We start from the raw sequence: 16,107 nt of genomic DNA on the forward strand, positions 1-16,107 counted from the left end.
CCCAGCCTGTTCATTTTCAGCCCCCTCCCTCTTGCTTCTCAACTCTACCCAAACAAGCCAGAAATGGCTCTCTGATTCTTAAAATGCCCCAGCTCCTACCTCCAATCATTCTGCAAGTCAAAGCAGTCTAAGAGCTATATAATACAGCCCTCCTGGCTACAGTCCTTACAAAGGTATACACTAATCCAGTTTGCATTAGCAAAATTATCTCTGCTCCACCCTTTTATGCTATCTTCTGCTCAGGAAACATCTTTCCCTGCCAGGTTAGAATAAAACTCACTGCACCAGCATTTCACTAGGAATATGAAGAAGAGAGGAGATGCATCAGGAGATCGGTATGTAAGTTGAGCAAGGAAACAGGCCTGGGTGGGATGAGGTGATCCAGAGCCTTGAGAAGTAAAAGTAACTCTAGTCCCACATCAAGCCCGGCTGGAGGCTTCTGCTCCCAACTTCTCCCTGGGACTGCTGTCACCTAGGGCCATCACCATGGCAAGTAATGAAGGCATAAAAGAAGAAAAGCCAAGTGCCCAGCACGGCTGTGTCCAGGGATGCTGTGTAGTCTCACGTGCAGCCAATAAGCCTCTGTTATTAGCTATTCTGAATAGCTACCCTAAAAAATGCCTTCTGTAGACTTTGTTCTGTTTAAAGGCAGAGAGACCTAAATTTGGATCTGTCTGCTAAGCCTCTGAAATTAAGCTCACCAGCAGCAGCAACAACAGAAAGCCAAGTGTGGGAGCCAGAAGAAGAACAGAAGTGCAGGCTGCATAGTTCCAAGGTGGATAAGATGTTTGCCTCCCTGCTGGCAGGAGAAATACACTGTTGTTCCAAAAAAAGGAAAAAAATAAATCCCAGAACAAGACAACAAACAAAACAAACCTGACCCTGCAAGCTTTAGGCACCCTCCTATTGAGGCTGATAATGCAAAAGCTGATTTTTTCTAAGGACACCACCAGACTTAGGTGGACAAATCCCGTGGTACAGGCAGGCTTGCTGAGAAGGCATTTAGGATGGGGAAGGTAACATTTCAAACCTTCATTCCCACAGAACGGGAAATTCCTAGACTTTGTGCCTGCTGGGACACATTCAGCTTTCACTTTGTCATACTCTGAAAATGTCTCAAACTCACTGCTACTGCTATTCTCGCACACCAAATGTGGTCAGCAGGTTTGGGCCCCTTCAGCTTCTCCACAACCCCCTTGAAGTGGCAGGGCACCAAATGGTAGAAGAAAATATTAATCTCCTTCAATCTGCTGGCAATGCGCTTCATCGCGCAGCCCAGCATGTAGTTTGCCTTGTTCACAATGTTGGCTCATCTTTAACATTGTGTCCGCAGTGACTCTGGTCCTTCTTGGTAGGGCTGCACATGAACCAGCCCATTCCCAGCCTCGCTAATGCTACTGTCCAGTTCAGCATATGACAAATACTCAGATTTATCCAAAAACTATATCCATTTAATCCCTTTAAGGTTGGTGATGCTGCCTCTTGTAACACAATTGTAGCAGACTTATGTGAAGTAGGAGTGACACGAGCCGTGCCAACTGCTTTGCAGAAGTGGTCAGAAGATGCAGAAGGTTGCAGGATCTGGACCAAAGCAAGGACTTACTCAAGGCTCAGGCCAGGTTTTAATTCAAAGGAGTATACATTTGACTAAAGTTTGTCATGCAGACTTCTTACCTGGGATTTCCTAATTTCTGTTTAAAAGAAACCTCTTGTGTCCACTGATGGGTGAAGTTGGCTGTAGTCCTGAAAATAGTAGCAAAAACCATACTGCACTGAAAAAGCACTGCGAGTATTTCGCAGAGGCAACAAAAATGAAAAAACTTTGAAAACTGCTGTTTTGCTGAGGAAAATAACATTTTCTAGCCATTATAATTTTTTTTTTTTTGCAGGCACAAACCTTTCCCATTTCAAAACAAGACAGCTGGTGTGCATTGACCATTACTTATTACATTGCATGAGAATGTTTTCCTGTTACCTTGTTCTGTCCCTTCTTGATATCATAAGGTAAGCCCATACATTCCTAGGACAGTGAATACTTGTCTATAATAAACTAGGTCTGCGTAATATCTAGCACAATGGAGCTTTGATCCCAGATCAGAAGCTCTAGGTATTACCATACCAGTAAATAATAATATTCAACCAGGATAATAGCAGAAGCCTAGATAAGCAAGCCCTAGCAAATAGTTGCAGTGGGCAATTGCCTGGCAGAAAAACAAGCACACAAAAATGAAAAATAAAACCAAAAGGATTAGACTGAAATTGCAAACTTCCTCTTGAATATTCTATTAGAACTGACAAAAGACTCAAAACTCTCTGAACAGAGTCTCTTTGTAAATCGTATTTCCTAATATCATCTTCTAATAGCTGATTAAGCCCTCCAGCCCAGCAAGCCATGGCAGACCGCTATCTGATCTCTGCTCACACAGATATTCAGACTGTTCTCTCGGGTACGTAGGCTGCCTCACTGGATAAACCAGAGCATAAATCACTGAAAATAACTGAGCACCACATTCCCTGTCACTTGGCTTTTCAGTTATATTTGTATAAAACCACACAGGACAGCAAAATACTTTCAGAGGTAGGATGCATTTAACCATTGCAGAACAAGCAAAGTCAAAGGCCAGAAAACCAGCACCTTGCTGCAGAGCAGCATTGCTAAATCAGCAGGCCAGACTTCCCCCAACAGCAACAAGGAAAATGCTGATTTTTGACAGTGTTTCCGACTTACAGCACTTGCTCCCACATTTATGCACAAATCCAGTCATTCCTGCATCATCTCCAAGTAATACAGGCAAGTTAAAATGCGTTAGTAACTTTCAGATATCTGCCTAAAACTGGGTGATCCCCAAGGCCCCCTGACCTCAGCAGGGCTTTTGTATTCAATTCAGTGAGAAGATTCAAGTGGTTTAGTAAGGCTTTGGAGCTATGGGCTCCTCTTTGGCCAACATAAACAAGGCAGATGGGATGAGCTGCCACTCCAGACATATTCCTAGCTGAATCATTTTGTGGACTTAATTATGCTTGCTGGGACAAAACCATCTGACCTTGTCTCCTTCGTCTGTAGTAGGAGTTCTGCTACTGATTTTCAGGGGAGGAATCACGGCATCTTATTTCACATACCCAGAAATTCACATTAAATAGCTAAATCTAACAGGAGATAACCTGAAGCCAGCTACCTCAGCAAAACCCTCTGGTAACAATCCTGAAGTCCATGAGCAGAAAGGGTCCTTTCCATGTTCATTAAGGACAACACTGGCATTACTGATATTAAAGTTACTCCTTTACTAAGATGCTTCACCCAAGAAGAGGCTGATTTTAAGCCAGGCAACCTCATTTATCTGCTGCTTCACTTCTGCTGAGGAGTTTCCAGATGCTTTTTTAAAGTACCATACATGAAGTGCTTGCTTATCTGGAAACACTGTTTCGTGGAAACCAGTCCCACCTGGTTCTTGGGCTCTCAGTGTGCAAACACTCATATTCTCACAGTCTAATGAGGAACACTTTCTGATTCCTCCTATCACCCCTCCGAAGCCTTCACTTTCTCTCCTTACACTTCACCATCAAGGGTACATCACAGTATGACCCTAATCTGCATGCACTGCAATGTTTATCGGTAGGGCCTTTTCTTGCAGCTGGTACCAAAGGAAAAATCAAACAGGATTCTTCCTTCCAATTAATTCTGCTGCTGAATTGGCTAGAAGAGTCAATGCTGAGCAGCACAACACTTCCCCACCACTACAGAATAGATAAACACAAATGCCAGGGTTTGACTATGCAATATACTCACATCAGCAAACACTTGTTCACATAAGAGGGCCCCTGATTTCAGGGAAATCACTTCTGCAAATACATGCACTTCACTATGAGTGAACAGTGCAACAGGAAGACTAAAAAAGCAAGAGACAAGGGTATAAGCAATTTAAATCACTAAGTCTACACTGATGGCATGTTTCTCCACACAGAGCCTTTCTCCTCCCACCTCCTAATGTACTGTTTACCCCGAATCTTAAAGAACTGCCAAAGTCAGCTCTGAAGAAGACACAGTGACCTGACCACTACTCTCACAAATGGAAAGAAACTCAGCTTTAATTCTGCCAGCTGCTGCTCCAATGAGAAAAGGAAATACCACACCTGATCCAATTTCTTAGAGCAGCACAATAAGACACAGTAGTCTGTGAGCTAGCTGGCTAAGTGTTCAACAAAATGAAGAGTAGCAAGAGAGAGATATTTTGGTCTAGAACCATATGGATGGCTTAGAATTAATATGCTGGCTGGCACCTATCAACTATGATCAAAGGTGTATCTTAAAACTCACCATAGCAACACCATGATCCAACCACTTGCTGCCTATTTCTGAGAATAACAGAGGAGTAAAAGAAATGAAGCTAAGTCACTACTAAATGCATTTAAACATTTCTGCTTCACAAAGCATATCTCATTTAACAGAGCTGGTGCAGATACAACAAAGGGATGCGGGGAAGGACGCTGTTCACTCAGAAATTTGCCAGCTTGTATCTATACTCTGGATCCACCTTGAGATTGGATTGAGCTGCAAAGGAGGGGGAAGATGACAGAGGAGAGGCCAAGGCAGCAATGCTATCTCACACTTCCTATTAGCTCACAGTTGTAGGGATGGACGACCTTTCAGCTCGTATAGCCAACAGGCTCAGCAGTGCAGCTTTCAGATTTCCGAGGTCCCCATTAATCACTTTCCCCAGAGCTCCATGGCCAACAGCTTCATACTTCATGACCTTAAGGGAGAGGGAATTAAATTTTTATGATATATCTTCACATGGTACCTTTCCCCGTTGACACAACCATATACACCTTGGCAGTTAACCGATAAACCCTACCACCACCACAGATTCATCTCAGCCTTGAGAAGCAGATTGGGTCAGCTGAGAGACGTACCTCTGGACTCCTGGGCTCCTAGCGATAGTGCCCAGACTCAGTATTGACCTCAACTCACCAGTGTGTCTGGGGAAAGGGCCGACAGCTTCCCTTTATTTTGTTTAAACTCATACATCTGCTAAAACAGTGCTTTGTTTCCCAAGCTCTTCCATCCCCAAAGCTTAGGAGACACTGTCTTTATTGCCAGTGCCTGGATGGGAGCCCTGACACCAGGTTAGGGTTGCATTGTGATCTCTCTGCTCAGCACCACTCATATCACCCTGACGGGGCTTAAAACCTAGTGCTGTCAAAAACACAAAAGGAGAGGAGCTTTTGTTCCATAGTAGTTACAGTTTGGAGACTGTGTGTGTGTGTGGAGGGGTCCAGAGAAAACAGAAACGCACACACACAACAAAAGAGCTTCCTTTTATAATGCAGATTGAGGAAAAGTAGATTTACTTTCCAGCAAGTCCCAGAGATACAGAACAAAGGAGGGGGAATTCACAAAACTACAGGAGCCCCATCCCACACCTACCTTGGAGCTGTTTGTAAGTAGGTATGCTGGCAAAATTCAGACTGATTTTCTACATTTTCATTCTCAAGAGTAAGCCAAGATCTCCAAGGATCCTGCTGCCAATTCAGGCACCTGAATAATACATGGAAGTATTTATTACCAAGCAAGTCTGCCTAGGACACAGGCCGTGTTCATATTCCAGAGCTGGCACCAAAGATGGGAAAAATCAACACCACTTTCAACCTTTAGCTACGGAGGTATCACTTTCTAGCACCTATTTGTACTTGACATGAAATCAGCTTTGGGATCCATGTTTAAAATGGTTTCTAACAGTGTCTGACTGAGTAGCAACAGCCAGACTGTAGAAAATAGATTTGTTTCTTAATTCAACTTGTGCCTCACAGAGGATGGGGCATTTAGCCAGATGGAACAAAGCCTGCGGTACATTTTGCTGGGAGTTGTGCAAGGATAAGTCAACAAGCAACAGCTTAGACTACATCAGCCTGTTCCAGCCCAGCAGGAACAACTTTCTACTTGCTAACCACCAAAATAATAATAAAAAAAAAAAAACAAACCCAAAAACCAAAAACACAAACCCCCCCCCCCTCCCCACCCCAGTTAAGAGAAAAAAACCAAACAGCATATTAAAGAAAAAAGGATCAGTGTTTCCTCACAGCAACCTATTACTTGCAACATTGTTCACATAATACATAGAGTGCTGAAGGGGATCTCCATCCTTACCCCTCAAGAGCTCTATGACAAGCCTTGCCACTTTATTAACTGTAAATCTGCTCATAAGATTCAGCTACAGGATGCTCTGAGGTTATCAGTCAGTGTTCCTGGTTGTCCCAGTGAAATTTAAAACAGGTTCACCCGACATTATGAAAATAAGGAAACTCAAGCCGCTGGTAAACCATAACCTTTTCAGATGACAGCTGCGAGCTGCTTCTGGTCCATATAACATTTTACACCAATAAGGACTTTATTAGCAGAGAGCTGCAGCACAAAGATGATTTTGGGATTGAGGTCAGCTCCACTGTTCCACTAACACCTATGCACCTCACTGCAACCAAGAGGACCTTATCGCACAGGTCCCATGAAATACAGGACACTAACACCCTTTTCCATGTCTTGGAGGTCTGACTGTGCAGCTTCTGTGTAACCAGAAAGGGCAATAGCCTAAGAGCAGATGGAGAGAAGCACTTGCAGAGGGCGTCCCTGCAAAAGAAAGCCCTGGGATGGGATGATGAGCCACTGAGCTCTGGCCCTCTTTCAGAGTCTGTTAAAGGCTTTAGCGGTGTTCGGAGCTGACTCAAACACTGGCATGGTTAGATTTTTAAAACTTCCTGGCTTTAGAAAGGTATGAGCAAATGGTTCACATGGCAAACAATCCCCTGTCCAAGGCCAAGCAGAAAACACGATATAAATGCTAAGGCATTAGCAACGACAGCGAAGCAGTGATTCCACACTTGCTGCTGGTCTTCTTCCCCCAAAACACTCTGGTTACCATTTTCTCTTTTGGGCTGGTAGGGGATTTTTGCTCACACCTTAAAATGTCTTGACCCTCTCCTACAGACCGATACATGGGAGCAGAATTTCTGGCCATACAGCTGAATCACACAGGGCTTTGCAAAGGCACCAGTGATGTGACAGTGTTGGGGCAGTGGAGCAAGTATCAGGACTGGGCCCCCAAATGCAAATTCTTAGGGGTATAGTTCTGGGTTTTCATATGTCCCAGAAAACCAGGGCCTAATTTCACTGGCACGGCCTCTGACACTATGTTATGATGCATAAGAAAATAGCACGGTATGAATAACTTGGTCAAATTCAACTCTGATCAAGCTAATGAGACTCTTAGTAGACTTTTCAAGCATAACACATGACACAGCCAATCAACTACAACCTATATTAACATGGGGGGCGGGGGGCAAATCCCCTTTTCTTCCCCTAAAGTTATGCTTGGACAGGGGGCTTTTACTTATTTAATATCTTCCCAGAAATACACTCTTTCCTTCACATGTCTCATCCTGGAAACAAGAGCTGCTGGGTGTCCTTCAACCTACTGGAAAGGGACGCTGGCATACGAAAAGGGGACTCACATGACATTTCTGAGAAGGGCACTGCAAACTTAGAAAAAGCTACTCTTGTGTGCCTTTCAGTGCTGGGTAGCTTGCCATTACCAGTGACACATCCACTTCCCTCTGCCACTCACTCAGAGAGTTACACAGTGCTCATGCCCTGCCTCCCAGTAAAGGGGGAAGAAGTATTTATGTTCATACCTTAAAAAAAAAGTGGAGGGTGGAGTTGGTTGGGTTTGTACGCCTCCTTCCACAGAAGGAACTTATGCACATGCAGCTAACCCAGGAGAGTAGAATGGTGAGATAAGAACAAAACCAAAAAACTAAACCCTCATCAACCCACCCTTTCTTACCTGAAATTAACTGATATAAGAAAGATTCCCAATCTAAAAAGAAAAAAGTATATTTAGAGATTAAATTTATAAATGAAAGTCTGTTCTCCATCTACTCTGCTGCCAAGATAATTTTCAGTATTCTGTGCTTCCTCTGTGATATTTGTTAGTAATAATTACACTGAAACAGCACAAGCGTACTGTCTCCTATAAGTTTAGGTGTTAGCTACAAGAAAAAGCACAAATACTGAACTCCAGTTTTGATAAGGTTAAAAGCCCTCCAGTTTGCCCTGGAGCACAGAAGACCCATGAGAACAAAACTGAGCTCTGACATTGCTCAGAACTCAACACCACCAGTGACCACATTAAAAATATGTCCCACTCTGCTGGGGCCAAACTTAGGAGCAATGTGATAATCCACAATACTTCAAGGCTATTAATCTTCCACCACACTTGTGAAAGGCCCTCAGACAATCTGTCTCCTCCAAGCTCCCACACAGCACGGGGACCAATGACTTTAACACCAGGCTGATTTCTCCAAGACTGCTGATGGGCTGATGTCTTTCGCAAACACAAAGATCCAAACTCATGAACTGTAATTACCGAGACTGCAGATGAATCCAGATTAGGGAATCAAGTTACAGGACAGGTTTTACTCTGGCCTATCTCTTCTGGTTATCATAAGTACAACTTATTTTCATCTGAAGGTAATCCAGTTTGCATAGTCCAGGACTGCTCCGCAGCACGAAATAGAGCACAGGAAGTGGAGATTACTCCACAAGCGGAGACTGTACCTGCAAAGCACAATCCTTATCTGAACAAAAATGCTACTGGACACACCCTGAATCTCCTCCCACTGCACCATGCACAGCACAGCCATCAACCTCAAAACCAGATGAGACCTTAAGTATGGACTACACTTCAATACGTGCTATAATTCTGGTGATACACACATGCATGTAAAAAGAGAGACTTGGGTTTTCTTTCTTTTCTGAGACTTTTACTCACACACAACCTCATCTAATCAAGACTCAGAAAATCACCACAGCTGACATCTTGAGGGGGATCACAGCTCCCTCTTACTAACACCACATACCATATTTTCACACAGGATCCATACATGTCTCATTCATGCAGGTAAGCTAGAGGGAGAGAGCCTATTCTCACAATCCAGTCATTGAAAATGCAAAAGCGGCAGCCTGGGCCACAACTCAAGCCATTAAAAAGGGAAATTTAGGGTTTGGGTTTCAGACATAACTGCTCAGTAGTGGTTCTCCTAGACTCTACATACACAGCATCACAGTGGGCAGAGAGAGGAGACCATTGTAACGCTCTATGAGGAGTTCCAAGAGCTGTCTCTTGGTTGCCTGCCTTGACTGCAACTCAACTGCACCTGCACGTCTTTGGTCAGCAAGCAACTAGGAAGGAGCCTTTCTTCCTAGCTGAGCTTCTCAGTGTGAACTGCCCAGACTCCTTTCCAATTATACTGTATGACACAAAGCAAAAAAGAAAAAATTCCAAACATCACGCATGGAAAAAGAGGACAAAAGCCTATTTTGGGTGACAAAGGCCTGACATTTCAAAGGGATGGATCTGTGGTCTTTGTAAGAAGTCAGCCTTGCAGTTTGCAGCCCACATTACAGGACTCCGAAGCTATTCACGCTGATTTGCCAATGCCGGTATTGTGTTTGCATGCTTGGCACTTCTGGGCTATTCCAGGATTTCCCCCATTGCTGACTGGACACATTCTCCACCACGCTAAGAAGGGGGTGACCCACTGCCTCAGGCCGGGGCGAAATGCAGATAATTGCTTTTGAGAAGCACAACCACCATATTTCTGGCTCATGGGGAAACAGCTTGACCCTGCTCTCCAACCCAGCAGACCACAGCAGCTATACTAGCTCAATGCAGCTGCGCACTGCCTTGTATTTATAAGGAATTTGACATTTATGTTCAGATTTAGTAAAACATAGAGCTCAATCTGTTCAAGAACCTGCTTTATCTGATTTGCATTGCCCTTCTGCCCAGTTGGCTTTGGTACACACCACCCAGCACTGGTGTGAGTGCCTGTGTTCAGCAGCAGCAAAGGGAGCCCCAAGCCTCATTCCCAAAACTGCCCAGGCTCATCCCCTCTCAGGGACACTCACAGAGACTTCAGAGCAATGGCAGCTTTTCTGTTCACAACAGTTAACAACCCCCAAACCTCAAAACCGTAACAACAATTCTACCTTCCAAAATATAACTTTAATAGACTTTCTCCCCCTTAGATTTATTCTGCATTTACGCAACTACAGGGCGCGTCTGTACGCACAGCTCTCCAATGCTGGCAGATCCCTGTGCAAGTGAGACACTCTGGAAAAGCCTGGTTTCAATTATGTGTGAGCAGTGGCGTACTGCCACTTGAAAAATCTTACTGTTTGACAACAGTATTTTACCCCGACCAAACACCTGAATGCCCTTCAGGTTTTCCAGTGCATTTGGTACATATTAAGCAAGCTTACAGTGCCTCAGTGACAGAAGGGTGTATCATCCCAAACATGCAAGGAAAAACAAGCCGGAGACTGAGAGACAAATAAAAGTTACTTACAGATAGGTTAGAAAAGAGTCAAGTGGTAGTGACTTTCCCTGGATAGATAAGCAATAAGGAAAGAAGCTGCTGGGAGCCATTTCCCACAACAAATTAACTTGGAAGGACTAATTTATCAGGCTGCGCTGGAGAGTGCAGGGAAGAGTGGAGGAGAGAGGAGGCTGGCAGCCAGAGCACCCACGCTGCAAAGGGTGGGTGACCCTGGGGCTGGTGGAGGCACCCGCCAGCGGGGCTGCCTGGAACACAGCAATCCTGTTTTGCAAAGGAATTCAGGGCCTCAGTATTTGCTTTCACACTGCACTACAAGTACTGATGGTGCTGAGCTCCAGCAACACTTCATATTTGAAGGACCAATCTAACCAACTTGTTCTTTGCAATGAACAAGCTCTTAATACTTGGAGATAACTATCTTTAAGGCCATCAATTCCCTTCTATACACACACGTCCCAGGAGAGGCAAGTGTAAACTACGTGATGGCATCTTATATGCTGAGGTCTCGTTCCTTCAAGCACACCAATGTAAGTGGATAATGAAGTCAATGAGATTCCATATCCAGGACCTTACACGCTCATCTGTACAGGCAAGTGAACACATAGAAATCTCTGCATGAAAAACAGTACCATTTATACAAAATTAAAGAAAAAGCTATATACAGAAAGTACTGTATTTATACTCTGCTGTGGATATTAAAATACACAGTACTAGCACATACTAAAAATCATAGAATGTTTTGGGTTGGAAGGGACCTTAAAGATCATCTAGTTCCAACCCCCCTGCCATGGGCAGGGACACCTTCCAGGAGACAAGGTTGCTCAAAGCCCCGTCGGCCTTGAACACTGCCAGGGATGGGGCATCCACAACCTCTCTGGGCAACCTGTCCCAGTGCCTTGCCACCCTCATAGTGAAGAGCTTCTCCTTACATCTAACCTAAACCTACCCTCTTTCAGTTTATAACCATTACCCCTTGTCCTGTCACTACATGCCCTTGTAAAGAGTCCCTCCCCATCCTTCCTGTAGGCCCTCTTTAGGTACCAGAAGGCTGCTACAAGGTTTTTCCCAGGGCCTTCTCTTCTCCAGGCTGAACAACCCCAACTCTCTCAGCCTGTCCTCATAGGAGAGGTGCTCCAGCCCCCTGATAGTCTTTGTGACCCTCCTCTGGACTTGCTCCAACAGGTCCATGTCTTTCTTATGTTGGGGGCCCCAGAGCTGAAGACAGTACTCCAGGCGGGGTCTCACGAGAGCCAAGTAGAGGTGGACAGACACCTCCCTTGACCTGCTGGTCACACTTCCCTAGATGCAGCCCAGAATATGGTTGGCTTTCTGGGCTGCAAATGCACATTACTGGGTCACGTTGAGTTTCTTGTCAATGAACACCCCCAAGTCCTTCTCCTCAGGGCTGCTCTCAATCCAGTCATTGCCCAGCCTGTATTTGTGCTTGGGATTGCCCCAAACCATGTGCAGCACCTTGCGCTTGGCCCTGTTGAACTTCATGAGGTTTGCATAGGCCTACCTCTCAAGCCTGTCAAGGTCCCTCTGGATGGCATCCCTTCTTCCCTCCAGCATGCCAAGCGCACCACACAGCTTAATGCTGTCAGCAAACTTTCTGAGGGTACACTCAATCCCACTGTCCATCTCACTGACAAAGATGTTAAACAGGGCTGGTGCCAACACCGACCCCTGAGGAACGCCACCCATCACCGCTCTCCACTTGGACACTGAGCTGTTGACCACAACTCTTTGAGTGCAACCATCCAGCCAATTCCTTATCCACCAAGTGGAAAATGCATGTGTTCACATATCAGCAAGGCCAACATAATAAGATAAAGGGGCATCTCCTTGGTTAGCATGACAGACCACATGTCCTACAAATGGCAGTCTATTGTGGAATTTCTAGTATTATTTTTCAGAGACTAAAATGAAATGTCAGTTTCTGGATAGCCTATATAATATATCTGCCAATAACAGGGCAAGGGGGGCAGGGGGACATGGACAGACATATATAACCCAAATATGAAGTGAACTGAAAATTATTCCACAGATATTGAACAAAATGTCTATGAGATGGTGTCTGGCTAGATAGACAGAAGGCAGAGACAGAGAGGAAAATGACCTTGTTCTGCACAATAGAGTGATTCATATGGATGAACCAGATACCCCAAATTAGCAGATAGTAGGAGAACTGTATTGCAAATGCAGCTCAACCTCCAACGTATCAAGTGCTGACTCAATCCTATTTGCAGAATGAGAAAACATGGACAAAATAAAGTTAGTCACCTTTCTGAACTTGACCATTTTCCACCTGGTAAAAATGTAGCAGCATACTGAGCAGGAGCTCCAAGTGGAATAAGTCAGTACAGCTCTGTTGTCACCACAGATGGCAAAGGATAATGTATTTTGCAGTAGTTGCTCTCCCACAAAATCAAGTACACACATTGCTTGATCTCCTCTGGCAGCCCGCATGTGTACGCATGCACATGGGCATACCCACACTAAGACAAGTTTCACAAACTCACTGTGTTACACCCCTGCGCTGCCAAACACTTCATATGAGGGGGTCTTAGCTCTGCTCTGCCATGGTCCTTTTCTGGGCATCAAGGGGAAAAGATTATATGGATGACAGAGTTAGAAAAGCTCTGCTTCAATTTATGCAATAAAGATGTTTTCTTCCAAGGAGCTTTAATCTGCAAGACTGTAACTTTCACTCTCCAAATAGAGCTCAAATTCCTGACCTTGGCACAGCATCACAGAGGACTTGTTTTCACTCGCATGGATTAACTGTCACTGAACAACTCATCCAAGATAATTGGCACAACCACTCCTCTTCTTCAAAGCTAGCATTTCCTCACCTATTTTCCCTTCTTCCTCCAATGAGTACATAATGTACAATAGTGAGTACATAATGTATAACAGGGACTTTACCAACACATCAATTGGCAAGACTGTTATCGTGAATAAAGTCTTCCAATCATATTAAGTGAATGAAAGCACAGCATAGTGCTGTATAAGACACCTGCAAGCACGCTCCAAGTACCAGACACAGTTATGCACATTGCTATGTACTCTGCCTGGCTCCTGAGAAAGGAGATGCAGCAGCCCAGGAGGACCACCTGGCACACATGGCTACCTTGCTACCAGACTACAAGTAAGTGTGCTGGTACTGACCACTTCCTATGGACAAACCTATATCCATGCTCTTATCTGCATGTACCCACACAGTTTACATGCCAATAGAGAGGCCTATGACCCACCCATAGTGTTATTTTGGAGCTAAGTCCAATATATTTTGTTCTCCTATGAGCATATGGCTTCCTCTGGCACTAAAGCTACTATTCATAAACTTGAAAGGTTTCAGGAGTGTGAAAGAGGATACTAAAGAGATGTTGGCTCTATTCTGTGTTTTAACTAGGGCTGCTATGATTTGCCATTTCATAATCAATTTCACAGTAGTTTTTTTCCTTTTAAACCTTAGGGGATTGCTTTGAAAAAATGTGTGTGTGTTTGCTAGTAAAACCTAAAAAAACCCTTTTCTGGTTGGAGAGAAAAGCTTGGAAGTGTGCACGGAACATACGCTAGAATTTTAAAAATTTAACAGTAAAGAGGGCTCCTTAACCTCCCTCCTTAAAGTTTCTATTTTTAAGCTGAGCTTCACAATTTCTAACAACTTCAGGATCTCTGAGACTGACAATATTTTCCTGAATATTTAATATTATCCCTAACAAATGGATGAGCAAAGTACTTTTTGAGAAGCACTGTCCCAGCTATTTTGACTATACCTGCATACTAGAGCTTTAATTTTGAATATCTAGTCACATACAATCTGTCTCTCCAGCCTTGAAGTGGTCTCTGTCTCATTTAAATTTGGAAAAAAACTGGAAGAATGGCTAGAAGCTTTGAAATAGGCCAGTTTTGCTCACTCTCCTACCAGCAATTTTCAAAGGGCTGCAGAGTTCAATGCCCCACCTAACTGCACACAGGCTTTCCCCTCTCTCTCCTCTTGCCTTACATCCAGCAATCAGGTGGCCTCCAGGGATATCCCTTGGTTTATGCAACAGAAAGTTCGGCCAGCTTTCCCTCAGATCAGCTCAAGTAGTCATTGGGTTTTATACGTGGGACGCGGTGGGCTTACACAACCAGGTGTGCAGAGGAGCCCAATCACTCTGGCTTAGGGGGAAACATCAAACCACCTCCAGAAGAGTTAGGAACCCAGTGCCCACACCCTTTCAAGGGATTTACACAGCTCAGGAAGCCTCCCTTAGTAAATTCCAGCCCGGATCAATTAAAAAGGCATATGACAGAAAGCAGTTAAATGCTGCTATTGTAAAGCACCTTAATTTCAAGCACACCTCTGAAGCAAGTAGTAGCAATTAAAACACCAGCCTCTGTAATTACAGCACAGGAGCCTGTCTCTGCCCTCACAGCTAGCTGTAACTGCTATCACTTCTGGAGAGCTCTTCAGCAGCCACGCTCATCCACATCGACGCTCCAGGTCTCCATCCAGCTTATCGCTGTCCTCCACCATCGGCTCTCTGGGACCTGTTTGAGCAGCAGCTTGCTCTGATCAAGGATAAGGGCTTTGGGACACTACTGCAATATCTGTATCTCAACGGCAGCATAACTTGCCAAGCATCTTGTTTCAGATGAACTAAGGCAGCTGTAAGAGGAAGGGAAGGAGCTGGGGGAAATATTAGTCATGACACAATGAAATCTTTCTTGACTTCATCCACCAAAGACAAAATGGTAACATGGCCTGACCAGGGCCCACAATCATTTAGGTGCCAACCTGATTTATCTACAGTGATTTCTGTTCCTACACCAGCTGTTCAAGTCTCTGCTGGGCAACTTGAGTGGGAATTTTATGCAGTGGGCCATTTCAACCACAGTATATTACTAGCTTCTCACAAATATTCCTCTCTGCTTGGGGGTGGAACGCTCATCCATCAAACACCTTGGTGCCTTCTCTGCTTGCCACGTGCTGCAATTATTTGCTTTGGTACAGCAGATCTCTGGACAGCAAGCAGGCAAACTGTTATTTTCCCCAGCGACAGCATCAAAAAAGGAAAGCACATAAATTATAGCAGTCTTGGGGCCACCTTCACTTATCCTGCAAGGAACGGGACTTTTTTGTGCGTCTAGTGCTATTTCTTTTTGACAAAAGATGTTGTATCACTGCTCCCAGCTTTCCTTGCCCCGAGAAGGGACAGTGCTGAATACATACCCAGCCAGGGCTCCCCAGTGTGCAGATAAAACTTCATGGAAGAAAACCTTTTCAGCACAAGGTACCTGAGCTCTGCATGCCCTGAGGGAGACAGGGGAAGGTTCTCTGCCCCAATTTTACATGCATTTTGCATAATTTTACACTTCTAGAGCAGCTGCTGTCTTGCATACAGGAAAATTCATAAACACCTAGTAAAGGGCATGTCCTGCTTGTACCTACAAACATGGCAGGTCCCTGACATTCTACAGGTCCACTGCTTCACACTGTCAGTCCATGAAACGTGCATGGCTCAGAAAACAAGACCACAATGAAAGCCCAAATGTGTACGAAGATAATGCCTTTACATAATCAAGCCATGAGTACAACAAATGGGCTTCATTTACTTCTTGCTCCCATCATTTGTGTCCCCCTGCCCCCAATGACTTCAGTGGGATTTAGATCAGGGCCTACATGGATATATAGAATCAAAAAATCCATTTCAAGCTAAAGAG

General features: G+C 44.5%; 1 protein-coding gene across 5 annotated transcripts in view; it reads right to left on the reverse strand.

The window, feature by feature from the left end:
* OSBPL5 (oxysterol binding protein like 5) overlaps positions 1-16,107 on the reverse strand; it is a 186,903-nt gene that overhangs the window by 117,812 nt on the left and 52,984 nt on the right. The gene's annotated exons all lie outside the window — the stretch shown is intronic.

This window comes from Aquila chrysaetos, chromosome 16 (genome assembly GCF_900496995.4).
Source record: "Aquila chrysaetos chrysaetos chromosome 16, bAquChr1.4, whole genome shotgun sequence".
Classification (NCBI taxonomy): Eukaryota; Metazoa; Chordata; class Aves; order Accipitriformes; family Accipitridae; genus Aquila; species Aquila chrysaetos.